Raw genomic sequence first — 13,313 nt, 5'->3', positions numbered from 1 at the left:
AGGGTGGAACACCGGTCGCAGTACGGGACCTGTGTGAACAAGCCCTTAAAGTGCATCTGAATTAGAAGCAAATGCAAACAAATGAGCTCAGCGGTCATACTGTGGGGCTACCGCAGATCATCAGGGTACAGGCTGAAACTCCAATACGGTAACGGAACAACATATATGACACTTCAGGGATATACTTAATGGGGGATCCTATAGCACGGCACGTGACAAGGAATAAGAGTATAACACCCACGTGACCTCACGTTTATACAGTATAAACAGCAGGGCTGCCAACTCATTCTGGATGTTTACATCACAAACGTTGAGTAACAGCGACGGCCGCTTTGTTAATAGCGAATCATTCTTAGAAATCTGACACGATGATAAAGGAGCTTAAAATTTTCGAGAGCTTCACCTTTTCGGAAGGATAAATGGGGCTGCAAACTGCCTAAGAACGCATGACGTGCGGGGTTAATCTGCCCTGCTGCTCAGGAGCGCCCTCTGTCTTCAATGCATAAGATGCAGAGTGAGAGGACTCCTTTGGCAATCAGAATATATGTAGAATATACCTGTGGAAATGTACTGCAGTGTCACCACACCATGTGCTGGTAATATACACGTGGGCGGCCGGTGTTGTTGTAGGCTCACACTCGCTTCTTCCCAATAACACAATAATAGCCTTATGAAGAAACGGAACCGGATTAAACAAATATTACACACAGTATATTAATAAAAAGTCTACTCTGAGAAACCCCATACAGCCTATCCTGCCCAGCAGGGCTGCGGGAGACCAGCACCATCAACAGCACAAGTTATTACTTCACATTATTGCACTATTGCCCCACTTATCAATTTAAAGGGGGTACTGGGGTGAGAGAATTTTTTCTGGCGTTCGTTATACAGATTTGTACTTTATTTCTATTTAAAAATCTCCAGTCTTCCGGTACTTATTAGCTGCTGTATATCCTGCAGGAAGTGGTGTATTCTTTCCAGTCTGGCACAGTGCTCTCTGCTGCCACCTCTGTCCATTCCAGGAACTGTCCAGAGCAAGAGAGGTTTTCCTATGGGGTTTCCTACTGGCCCGGACAGTTCCTGACATGGACAGAGGTGGCAGCAGAGAGCACTGTGTCAGACTGGAAAGAATACACCACTTCCTGTAGGGCATACAGCAGCTGAGGAGTACAGGAAGACTGAAGATTTTTTAAATAGAATTTACAAATCTGTATAACTATCTTATACAAGTTGATTTGAAAGCATTTTTTACCCCAGTACTCCCTTAAAGGGAGATTTCTGTTTTGTTTTTTTTTAAATTCCTACAGGCTATAGTAACTAGAGATGAGCGAACTGCTCAGAATTTTGGTCCGAAAGCAGTTCACTCTCTCATCATGCCTTTGATCCCGGGAATATGCGGCCAGGATATTCCAGGGAATCCCTGTTGAATTCCCAGGAATATCCTGGCTGCATATTCGCGGGAGCGCAAGTATGCTGCCGGGATCAAAGGCATGATGAGAGAGCGCCAATGCAGACGGTCCGCTCTTCTCTAATAGTAACCACCTTAGAGCAAGGTCGGATCAACTTCAGAAAAGTGTCAGTTAATAGTCACACAAGTTTTTGCTGCAAAATTATGCAACCATTGGCTGGCGCATTGTAGCTGCAAGGGGCAGTAAAGTCACATGACCATTGTGATTTCCCCCCTGTAATGCCATCACATGCACTGTGGACATGTTGCTGCAGCCCAGCACTGTCCGCTTCCCCTATCTATGACATGTAACCGCCTGTGATTGGATGCAGTGTCGCTGCACTTCCAGCTGACCGACATCAGAGAGACAGCAAATATAGGGCTGACCGAGATACTATATGTATTTTACATTTATAACTCCCAAAAATCCCCTATAATGGGCTTCAATCATTGGGCATCAAACCAGAGGACAAAAAAAAAAAACTAAACACAGGTAAGTTGTCACTTCTGAGAAATGGGGCAAAAGGTAAGGCATAGTATGATCACATGGAAACAATGGCTCGAATACAACAGACTCTGTTAAGAGTTAATTGATGGGGCGGAGCCAAGAGTTGGTCTCCTGCCAATATAATATCGGTGTCTACTGTGAGGAGAGGTCGATGGCCTTTACAATCTGGATAATCCGTTTGGGTGATGTTCACACCTGGTGGATAAGCCACGGTGGCTTGACAGAGGCTTGATAGAGCTGTCCTGACAGGCCTTAAAGGGGTTATCTAGCGTTAGAAAAACATGGCCGCTTTCTTCCAGAAACAGCACCGCTCTTGTCTCCAGTTTGGGTGCAGGTTTTGTAACTCAGTTCCATTGAAGTGAAGGGAGCTTAATTGCAAACCGCACCTGATCTGGAGCGAAGAGTGGTGCTGTCCATGAAAGAAAGTGGCCATGGTTTTCTAATGCTGGAAAACCCCTTTAAAAGTCACCTGGCTGTCAGCCACACATCTCCCTGTGTAATAGGGGTAGGGCTGGGATTATGGCCTGAATCAACATCAAGGTTAATCGAACATGTAACCTCTGCTTACAACTATTGAACGATTGTTCTGACACTCTCCTTTTCGCAAGCCACACCCATTTGGGCGGGCCAAACTGCACATTTGTTTCAGTTATTTTTCTAAAAAGACATGATATATCTATCTATCATCTCCTTACCTGTAACCTACTGAACCCCATCATGTACTGCCCTGCGGCCCATTGGACCTAGCACTGCATCCCAAAGCACCTCACCGTTTACTGACCTGCAGCCTATCGGCCCATTGTACGTTCTCTGCAGACCATTGTTCTCCATTGTGTCATCATCCTTACAGCACATTACACCCACAGCGCTTTGCCCTTGAGCCGATCCCTGCCCGTTGCACTGCTCGGCTCTTTAGCCGAGGCAATCTGGATGATGAGCTGGATCCCCCCACCACCAACAACCAGCGATGCGTCCGGCTTCTCCCCGGGCTAAGTCCAAGAGATGATACTCTGGATGAAGTTGTGCGCATAGTTTGGGCAGTTCCAGAACACAGTGACTCACCGACCTGAATGTTCATCACTGAGCTAGAAGCCCACAGACTGTATGCACAGGCCGCTCCGTGCATGGGACAGCCAGGGGAGGAGGCAGGAGTCCCGGGCAATGGTAACTATATGGGATACAGACATAAAGGTCCCAGAAGTAGATCTGGCAGCACAGGTCACAGGACCCGCCAAGCTGCCTGTACGTGAAAAAAACGAACCTGCAGGAGATCAGGTCGGTTAGCCGAGGCCATAATCGATTGTTTTTTTTCACGATTAATCGCCCAGCCCTAAATAGGGGAATGTGCACCAGATTGTCAGACGGCTAATTGCCAGAAGGGGGCGCCAGAATGACTGTGCCTTGTGAATGCTCTAAACAAGTGTTTTACAGATAGCCTTGACCATGTCAAAATAATGGTCGGGTCTGAGTGTTGAGACCCCTTCCAATCTCTAGATATAGCCAGGAGAAGAGCATGGCTGTGTGCTTCTAGCCTTGCCCGATACTTCATCTTTTTGCCTGAATCGGACTTCAAAGCTTTACAATGGACTTCACTTCCTGCAATGAGATGGACTGGGCAAAGAGCTGGGGAGTGAAGCACACAGCCAGGCTCTTCTTCCAGCTATAGCTACCAAATCAGTGGGAATGTTGGAATTGAGGCACTGTCACATGAAAAGTAGCAGTTAGAAGGAGTGCTCTGACAAAAATCTTTTTCTTTCAAATCCACTGGTTTCAGATGGTTATATTGATTTGTAATTAACTTCTATTTAAAAATCTCAAGTCTTTCCATACTTATCAGCTACTGTATGTCCTGCAGGAGTGGTGGATTCCTTTCAGTCTGACACAGTGCTCTCTGCTGCCACCTCTTTCCGAGACAGGGACTGTCCAGAGCAGGTGTTTTCTATGGGGATTTGTTGCTACTGCTCTGGACAGTTCCTGACATGGACAGAGGTGGCAGCAGTGAGCACTGTAATCACACTCCTCTGGGCGTGATTGAAAGCACTGTTCTTCTGTAACGTAACCAGGCGGCCGGCACTGCAGGTCGCCGCACCAACAACTTTATTACGCCACACATGCGCAGTACAACGGGAGAAGATGCCGCTGTACTGCGCATGTGCAGCATAGTAAAGACATCGGCACACTGCCAACGTTCAATGCAGACCCAGAGTGACATCAAAGGAAAGCGGTGCGGAAACCTGCCCAGGACCGTGACTAAATGGAGGAGCCACTAGTCCGTAATCTACATACAGCGTGATGTACCAGCACGCTTCCTTAGCATTAGGGCCGTTTTTGGTGTGATTGGTTTTCTTGAACATAAGTGAACAAAACCCAAATATGGAACCATCACCAATATGACTGCTCCATAGGGCAAAAGGAATGCCCCAGAAGAACACAAATCCCACAAATAGTATCCCATCTGGTCTAGTAGTACCCAGATGAGAAAGAAAGTTTTGTGTTGACCCATAAGATTGGGGGAGGGGGGGGGGGGGGGAGCAGAGCTGGCCGTCATTTAATTAAACCCTACAGTAAAACTTCCAAGTAAAATGCGGAGAAGGAGGTAGACAGGGTTCAATGACCGGGTGTATTACCTCCCTCCAGGCAGCCGCTTAAGTCCCTGCTCCTAGCTATAAAACCAAAGCGCTCGTAAAACCGATTTCATTGATCAGGGCATTAATTCACAGGTCACCGTTACGAGGCGACCCGAGCATTAATCCCCACGTGGATTCAGTATTGATCGCTCTTCACACCTCCTCCACACTTCTATTTTTTTAAACATCCAAAGAAAAAACGCAAAAAGATTGCGAGTGTGCCACTGGCATCCTACAAATAAACTCCAAACCCACAGGCCGTAGCCCGGGGTACAAAACCCCTTTAATTTATATCACCCCCTTAATAAAAATTAACTTTTATTGCGTATATTAAAAGCATATATGTGAACTTGTTTAAAAACACAACACACCCAGTGCTCCTATCACTAGCCAATACTAGATGATATATAGGGATATAACTATCCTCCTAGATATATAGGGATATAACTATCCTCCTAACTATCTCAATCACTATCACAGTCCTGTATAGATAATAACTAGGAGATACTGGGTGTCTGCTATTTTAAAAACACAAATTGTGCCCCCTCTCTACATGTTTCGTTGCCACAGCAATGTCATCAGGAGAAAACTTAGTGACAAAGGTGACATTGACAGATTACTGCTAAAAGAGGCGGCGAGATGGATTTTTCGCCTCCAGAGTCAAGTACCTCTTGGATTAAATGAGGGCTTTTCATTTGCTGCTTTCCTCTAAGTGTGTTATAGACCTAACATTTTTAAATAACAATGATGAACGATAATGTGACTACTGGTTGGCTAAGACATATGGGTTTTGCAGACCCTAGAATAAGGATTCGTTTTGTATTCACTACTTGATACTTACCCTTATACACATATCTATATATACCATTAGTGTTGCAGATTACTGTAATATATTAATTTTGTGCACCACATCTTTATGGACATAGATTTATAATACTATATGAATCCCTGAACTCTGTTAGTATCACAGATTCTGAATATAGCTGACCTAACTATCATTGTAATCATTATTGGCCCAACATGGGGTAGGTAGGCAAAAGATTATATATATGAGATGGTGATACATGCCTGGCACTAAGTGCTTTGACACATACAGTACAGGGTTGTCAATTGATTCTGTGTCTAAGTCAGTTGTCATGCGCATTGACTATGAAGTCTAAGTTAGCACTAAGTCAGTTGTCATGCGCACTGGGGGAAAAGTGAATTGATATAGTCTAAGTGCAGTGACATGCGCGATGACACGCTGTAATCACATGACACTGCGAACCCGGAAGTGATCTCGCGAGAGTAGCGGTCATGTGACCGGAATAGATCACGTGACGCCGGGACACAAATGACGCATGGGGAGATCTCGAATGCTGCGATTACAATGATAGGAGGGTGAGTAAGTGGGCGTGTGAGCTTACTTACGGTCTACCAATCTGACAGAGGGGGTTAGTTTCTCCACAATAAAGAAAGACCTCATTGGTGCACTATAAGGAGTGTTTGGGGCGGTACCATGACATCAGTTAATTGAATGTGGATATAAATATTGGCCAGTACCAGTAGCAAGTGTTGCCTAAGCTTTCTCCTGATGACATTGCTGTGGCAACGAAACATGTAGAGAGGGGGCACAATTTGTGTTTTTAAAATAGCAGACACCCAGTATCTCCTAGTTATTATCTATACAGGACTGCAGACTGTGATAGTGATTGAGATAGTTAGGAGGATAGTTATATCCCTATATATCATCTAGTATTGGCTAGTGATAGGAGCACTGGGTGTTGTGTTTTTAAACAAGTTCACATATATACTTTTAATATACGCAATAAAAGTTAATTTTTATTAAGGGGGGTGATATAGATTAAAGGGGTTTTGTACCCCGGGCTACGGCCTGTGGGTTTGGAGTTTATTTGAATTAAGGGACCCCTGACCCTCCTGAGAGGGCTCAAGTGTGTGTATAACTGGCATCCTACAACACTGCTGTCATTTCTGTATACATGACACGCACACACATATACATAATCACACACACTCACACATATACATAATCACACAAACATATATACATACACACACACAATCCCCATTTCATGACCAAAATCCCCCTGTAACTCCCCCCCCCCCTCCCCCAAACCACTGTGGTCGCCCCACAGTCATGACAAAACATGGTTCTCTATAGAACTATTTCACAGCAATTTTTTTTATGATTTTCGCATCATATTGTTAAGCTGGCCATACATCTGGAATAATGGGAGGCTAAATGATCAGCCAACAGTTATATCTCCTGCCCACCTTGCCCATACACAGAAAGATTCGGCACAGCCAAGTGTTGTCTATGGAGAGGGGAAAGGGCTTACCTTTTCTAAATAAAGGGGTTGTCCGTGATGGAAAATCCCCTATTGCCACCTGTGATGGTTCTTCAGGGCAGCCCCATACACCTTAGGGTCCTATTAGAGAAAGCTATTTTTAACGACTAACAATGGCAAACGAGATCGGTTATCGTCAACCTGAAAATGTTCACCATATTACACAGAACGAAAGTCGCTAGTTTACTCCATCTGATCCCAGCAAAAGAACAGATGAGGTGGAATTACACTGAACGATTAGTGAACAAATGCGTAATTACATCAAATCTGCCGCTGGGTTCAGCTGATAAAAGTCTAAGGTGTATAAGGACCTATACTCCGCTCAATCAGAAAAACAACTTAATGAGAGAATTTTTGCACCACTCCAGATCCCGGATGGGTCACGTGGGCAATGACGGCGAGACTGGACCCCGCCTTGGTCTATATTCGGAACTAGAAAGAGACAATGAAAATAACCCTGTGTTTTTTGCGTGCAGCTGTTCACATTAGTTTAATGCTCTGCTGCAAAAAGATGACAAAAGCGACACCTCCAATGACATCAGAGGTATAGAGGACAATGTCAGCCTTGCCAGACCCAAAACCATTAAAGACGGTGGTCTGACTAATCACCGCTCTCTTGTCAACTCCCCTTGGAAACTCAGCCAATACGACAGGATTGGGAGACAGGCCATGGCCTGACTTGACATACCCAAGGATGGCTATTTCTATTATTGTAGCCTGTGACATCACAAGTGGGTTTCCTGTAGGATAAGCAGCCAGTGACATCACACACGTTTTCCCATAAGAGGCCTGTGACATCACAGAGTCCCATTAGGCAAGTGATAACACAGCATTAATGTTACTTGTTGGGAAGCAGTCATCGCTTCCCTGCTGAAATATGGCGCTTCACTCCAAATCATAGGTAAAATTGGGCGCTGGTGACAACAGGTATCAAATATAAATACTATTTATTACAACACACAATGCGTTTCGAAACCGGATCACCACACTTGATAAAGAAACCAGTCCAGTTTCAAAACGCGTTGTGTGTTTTAATAAATAGGTTTTACATTTTATACCTGGTGTGACCTGCGCCCAATTTTACCCATGATCTGGAATGGAGTGAAGTGCAACAGTTTGTTCCCGAAGAGGACGTCATAGGAGAAGCTGCGGTCCAATCACTACATTGTATATGCGCAGCCGAGAGTTGTACCTTATCTTTGCACAACCATCAAAGGTGAGCGTTTCTATCACACTTTGTGTACCCGCCACACTTTGAGGCGTCTGCACCATTGGAGCGCTGCCTTTCTTTTTGTTTCCTGCTGAACTATGGGCAGAGATTGGAGATAAGTGAACTATATCTGAACAATGTTTTATGTAGACAAAACATAACCCCCGATACAGCACAATAGGTTTTATATCAACATGTCATACACAACACCTTCACTACGCTTATTATTTCAGGTCTGCTGTATTATAGTTGTAACCCAAACATGGCAGAGACTATTGTCTTACAAAATCCACAGGGTCAGTTCAGGCCTGGAGACTGTTCAGAGCAGACGAGGGCGACTCCTGCATCATCTACACCAGCAACAAAATTGTTGTTTTATGGGAAGGTATTGCTGTATGGTGGTACAGTAAAGAGGTGTATGGGTAGGTATTGATGTATAAAGGGTACAGTATAGGGGTTATGAGCAGGTATTGATGTATGGTGGTTCAGTATAGGGGTGTATGGGCAGGTATTGCTGTATGGCCGCACGGTATAGAGGTGTATGGCCAAATATCTCTGTATAAAGGTACAGTATAGAGGTGTATGAGCAGATTTTGATGTATGGTGGTACAGTATAGAGGTGTATGAGCAGGTACTACTGTATATAGGTACTGTATAAAGGTATATGGGCACAAATTGCTGTGTAGGTACAGTATAGAGGTGTATAAGCAGGTACTACTGTATATCAGTAGTGTACTGTATAGGCAGATATTGCTGTATTTTTATACTGTATAGCAGTGTATGGGTAGGTACTGCTCTATATTAGTACAGTATAGAGATGTATGAGCAGGTATTGCTGTATATAGGCACAGAGGTGTATGCTGTATATAGACACAGAGGTGTATGCTGTATATAGGCACAGAGGTGTATGGGTAGGTATTGCTGTATATTGGTACAGTATATAGGTGTATGGGCAGGTATTGCTGTATATAGGCACAGAGGTGTATGGGCAGTTTTTGCTGTATACTAAGAAAATAATAGAAACAGCGCCTCCCCTGTCCTCAGGTTGGGTGACTGTTTAGCAGAAGTGAATTGAGGTGAATTTTAATACCACACACAACCTGAGGACAGCAGGACTGACACTGTGCTTTAATCCTGGATAACCCCTTTAATTGGTGGGGGTCTGACTATAGACACCCCCTAATGATCAGTTGTTTAGACACACTTACCGTAATTATTTCTGCATTACAGTCCTCATTGTGGAACCTGAATGTGTGGGGAAACGGCAATAGACCCCCTTAACACACATCCGCCCCTCCTGTAACCTCCAAGTGCTATAAAGATGCTGTGCTTGAGTGTGTTGCTGCTTTATGGCTCCAAGGCAATGGGATGATAAGTGCAAGAAAAGCAGCGGCCGGGTCTTCCTAGTGCAAAATCCGGTGTCAGCAGGAGCCCTGCGTGCAAAAAAAAAAACAAAACACAACAGCATTTAACAGCAGGAACGCGGCCAGGCTTACATGACTTTATGGCAGAAACATGAAAAAGGAAAATGTTTGGTGAAATAATCCGACTTGTACAAACTTTTAATATAGATGACATCAACTCCAAAATTATCTAATGCTCCAGCATCTGCCAGCTGATCCGAGGCCGATGGAGTCCGCGGCGGGCCCGCTCCATTGTAATCTGATTAATTGTTAATGCAGGTGGCACCAGATGGGGAATTACACATATTGCTTGATCACGAAACTGAAGTCACTCCGACTGCGGAGGAAGATTCCGGCTGCCCATTAACCCCTTCAGGATCAGCCTCTATTTTGGGCCTTAAGAAGATGCACACAAGCATGATGTCAGTAACACCCTGCGCGACAATCCGGTGGAAAGGTCACCGATTTCCTCACCTATGCAATCGTTCCCCGGATGACGCTATTGATAACCATGTACCCATTCTCTACCTAAACCCTTGGCAGCAAGGACGATGTGATGAAAAAATTAATTATGGGTGTGCAAAGCCATCGTCATCACATCCGACACCAGAACAACGATACCAATAAAACTTTATAGAAGGTAAAGCCAGTTTATAAAAGCCCCAAATCCAGTAACCTGCCTGCAGAGAGTCCGTACACTGCAATAATAAAGTGCACAGTAAGGATGGTGCAGAACAGCTGAGCGACAAGTACAGGCAGGGCTGACAGATTTACCCTAGTGACCTCATGAGAGGTAGCGGCGCTGCTGCAGCAACACACACTATAATAAATATATATATATATATATACACACACACACACACAGTTTGCATATAGATACTAATGTACAGAAAAAAGTCTGACTTTCTAAAGTGAGTTACATAATGTATTATAGCTGCACTCACCGTTCTGCTGGTGGGGTCATTGTGTACATACATTAGTTATCCTGTACTGATCCTGTATTATACTCCAGAGCTGCACTCACTATTCTGCTGGTGTAATCACTTTGTACATACAATACTTATCCTGTACTGATCCGAGTTACATCCTGTATTATACTCCAGAGCTGCACTCACAATTTTTCCGCAGAGTCACTGTGTACCTACATTACTTATCCTGTACTGACCCTGAGTTATATCCTGTATTATACTCCAGAGCTGCACTCACTATTCTGCTGGTGGGGGTCACTGTGTACATACATCACATTACTTATCCTGTACTGATCCTGAGTTACATTCTGTATTATGCTCCAGAGCTGCACTCACAGTCAGCACACAATCCTGACAGGTTTCAGTGCAGTCTAACACTCACTACACCATCCATGTAAGTTGCAGCAAAGAAACAGCAACCAAAATACGAGTGAAAAAAAAGTGCAACTTTATTGCAACATCCCAAAATAAAAGTACTACTTTTTGGCCAGCAGGCAAGCTCGAAAAAGGTTTGGGCCCAAAGATAGCACTTTATTTGGGGATGTTGCAATAAACTTGCACTTTTTTCACCAGTATTTTGGATGCTGTTTCTTTGCTGCAATGTAAATAGCTTCCCATAAGGTTGTCTGTAGAATCTATTGACAAAAAGCAGAATTGAAAATGCAGCTCTGAAGGCCCCAGATCAACCATAAGGGCCAATCAATATTTTAAAGCTACTAATAAACGTGGCTATCCCCTCTACAGTATAATTTATGGACAGCTCCCTCCTGGATGAGAGGAAGGTAAGTCAATGTGACATTGTATCCCAGCAGGTTTCTTCACTTAAAATGACTCACCTTGTTGTTACTGCTGTAAAAGCTCATTCATCACCCAGCCTCCTCTGCTGACACCAACATGGCCTCCGGCTTGTTGTAAAATTTGAAACAATTGGGACATCGGGCAACGTCATCATTGAGTTAACAAAGTGAGCCACCTGAGCTACCGATGCAGGAAACATCATAGTGCTGACACAGCGAAACATGAATACACTGCGAGGATCGACCTCTTCAGAGCTGAGGAGAGACCCGCCGAGGGCATTCACTGAATTATGTCATACAAGGGGAAAACGGGGATCTGCAGCTGCATGGGAGAGGTAATGCGGCCAGAAATTGGGCCATACTAAGTAGTTTACCCATCCTCTGCAGCTGCATCCCCCTCCTCCTTTACACTAGACATCTTTCCTGGCTGCTGAGGAGGTTTCTGAATCTATACAGGAATACTGGCCCTTCACTGCTCAATAGGGTAAAACCTGAAATCAGTGGCCCACATTGGTACAACGATTGTTGCTCAAGAAGATGGGGACGGGTCTTTCGTCTTGCCTTGGAAGTATTCAGTGCCAAGCAGGAATAAACCTGGGTTACGTAGATACAATGTTGGGGATACAAGATATATAAGCCAAACCAGCGGCCCTCCAGCTGGTGCAAAACTACAATCCCCATCATGTCTGCACAGCCAAAGCTAAAGATGGGAAGTGTAGTTTTGCAAAGGATAGAGGGTCTAGCGGTACAGGGAAGCACTAGCGGTACAGGGAAGAGGGTCTCATTCAAATATCACTACCCACCATCTCCATATCCGGTGATCTATGACTTTGCTACAGCCGCTGTTCCTCCAAGTCTTTCCAAAACATGTTTTTTTTTTTGAGTTATTCTCTGATGCCATTATATGTACAGATAGCGATAACCCAGGGTTGTCCACGGGGGGGGGGGGGGGGGCACATGAGAACTTGGTACCACACTGTGTTGGTTACTGCATCTTCACTGCATTCAAATGAATGGGGCTGACCTGTAATACTACACACAACCTGCAGACGGGTGTGGCGCTGTTTTTCAAAGAAATTTTCCCGATCCTGGCGCTATCCTTTTTTGCAAACTTTTTCAAGAGAGACTATAAGTCTCAGAGAGAAATATTGGACTTAGGGGTATAGTCACATTCCACCTAGCACTGCTGCCCCCTTTAGTTTACTGATTCTTGGGGTCTTAAAACCTTCCCCCCTTTATCAAAACATCTAGCACATTGTTAGGAGATAGACAAGTTTTTCAGCGCGTGCAGCCCTATACAAACTCCTCTATACTATCGTCTCGCAGTAAGGGGGGTCTGGGGGTTCAGGGCTCACATTCTCATGGGATCCCAGGGGTGAAGCATTTATTATTATCTTTTCATATATTTTATGTGTAAAATTCATTCACACACGATAGATATCCTATACACTCTGGTTCAGGCTCATACATGTAAAAGTTACTGGTACGGATTGTGGCATGTTTCTCCACATTACAGGTGCCCATGGATGTACCATGTAGTGACACACAATACCTACAGCTCCAGGGACATTGTGCATCATTCCGAAACTGAAGTGGGCACAATGAGGGTACAATACATCAGGGCACAATACCCATCCTATGCCACCAGTGATCAGGCTAAACAACACACCTACAAAAGGATGACGTGCAATGGGATACCATCAGGGAGCGGGCACAATAACCCATGCTATGCAAGTGAGCAGGCTCAATATCCATCCTACACCATCAGGGAGAAGGCACAATACCCATCCTATGCTATCAGTAAGCGGGCACAATACCCATCCTATGCTATCAGTAAGCGGGCACAATACCCATCCTATGCTATCAGTAAGCGGGCACAATACCCATCCTATGCTATCAGTAAGCGGGCACAATACCCATCCTATGCTATCAGTAAGCAGGCACAATACCCATCCTATGCTATAAGTAAGCGGGCACAATACCCATCCTATGCCACCAGTGAATG

The 13,313-nt window shown here is 44.6% G+C and overlaps 1 protein-coding gene across 7 annotated transcripts in view; it reads right to left on the bottom strand.

Annotated features, from left to right (window-relative positions):
* Positions 1–13,313, bottom strand: part of SOCS5 (suppressor of cytokine signaling 5) — a 69,811-nt gene that overhangs the window by 21,240 nt on the left and 35,258 nt on the right. For 6 of the 7 annotated variants that reach the window (XR_011360336.1, XM_069955583.1, XM_069955582.1 and 3 more), the window contains one exon: positions 9,349–9,573. The gene's annotated coding sequence lies outside the window, so the exon portion shown is untranslated. Of the gene's footprint in view, positions 1–6,921; positions 6,974–9,348; positions 9,574–13,313 lie in introns of those variants that run through there. The other variant, XM_069955586.1, reaches the window with a different exon arrangement.

The sequence above is a fragment of the Dendropsophus ebraccatus genome, chromosome 15 (assembly GCF_027789765.1).
Source record: "Dendropsophus ebraccatus isolate aDenEbr1 chromosome 15, aDenEbr1.pat, whole genome shotgun sequence".
In the NCBI taxonomy this organism is placed as follows: Eukaryota; Metazoa; Chordata; class Amphibia; order Anura; family Hylidae; genus Dendropsophus; species Dendropsophus ebraccatus.
Note: the sequence above shows the minus strand (reverse complement) of the source record. Positions and strands in the feature narration are given on the sequence as shown.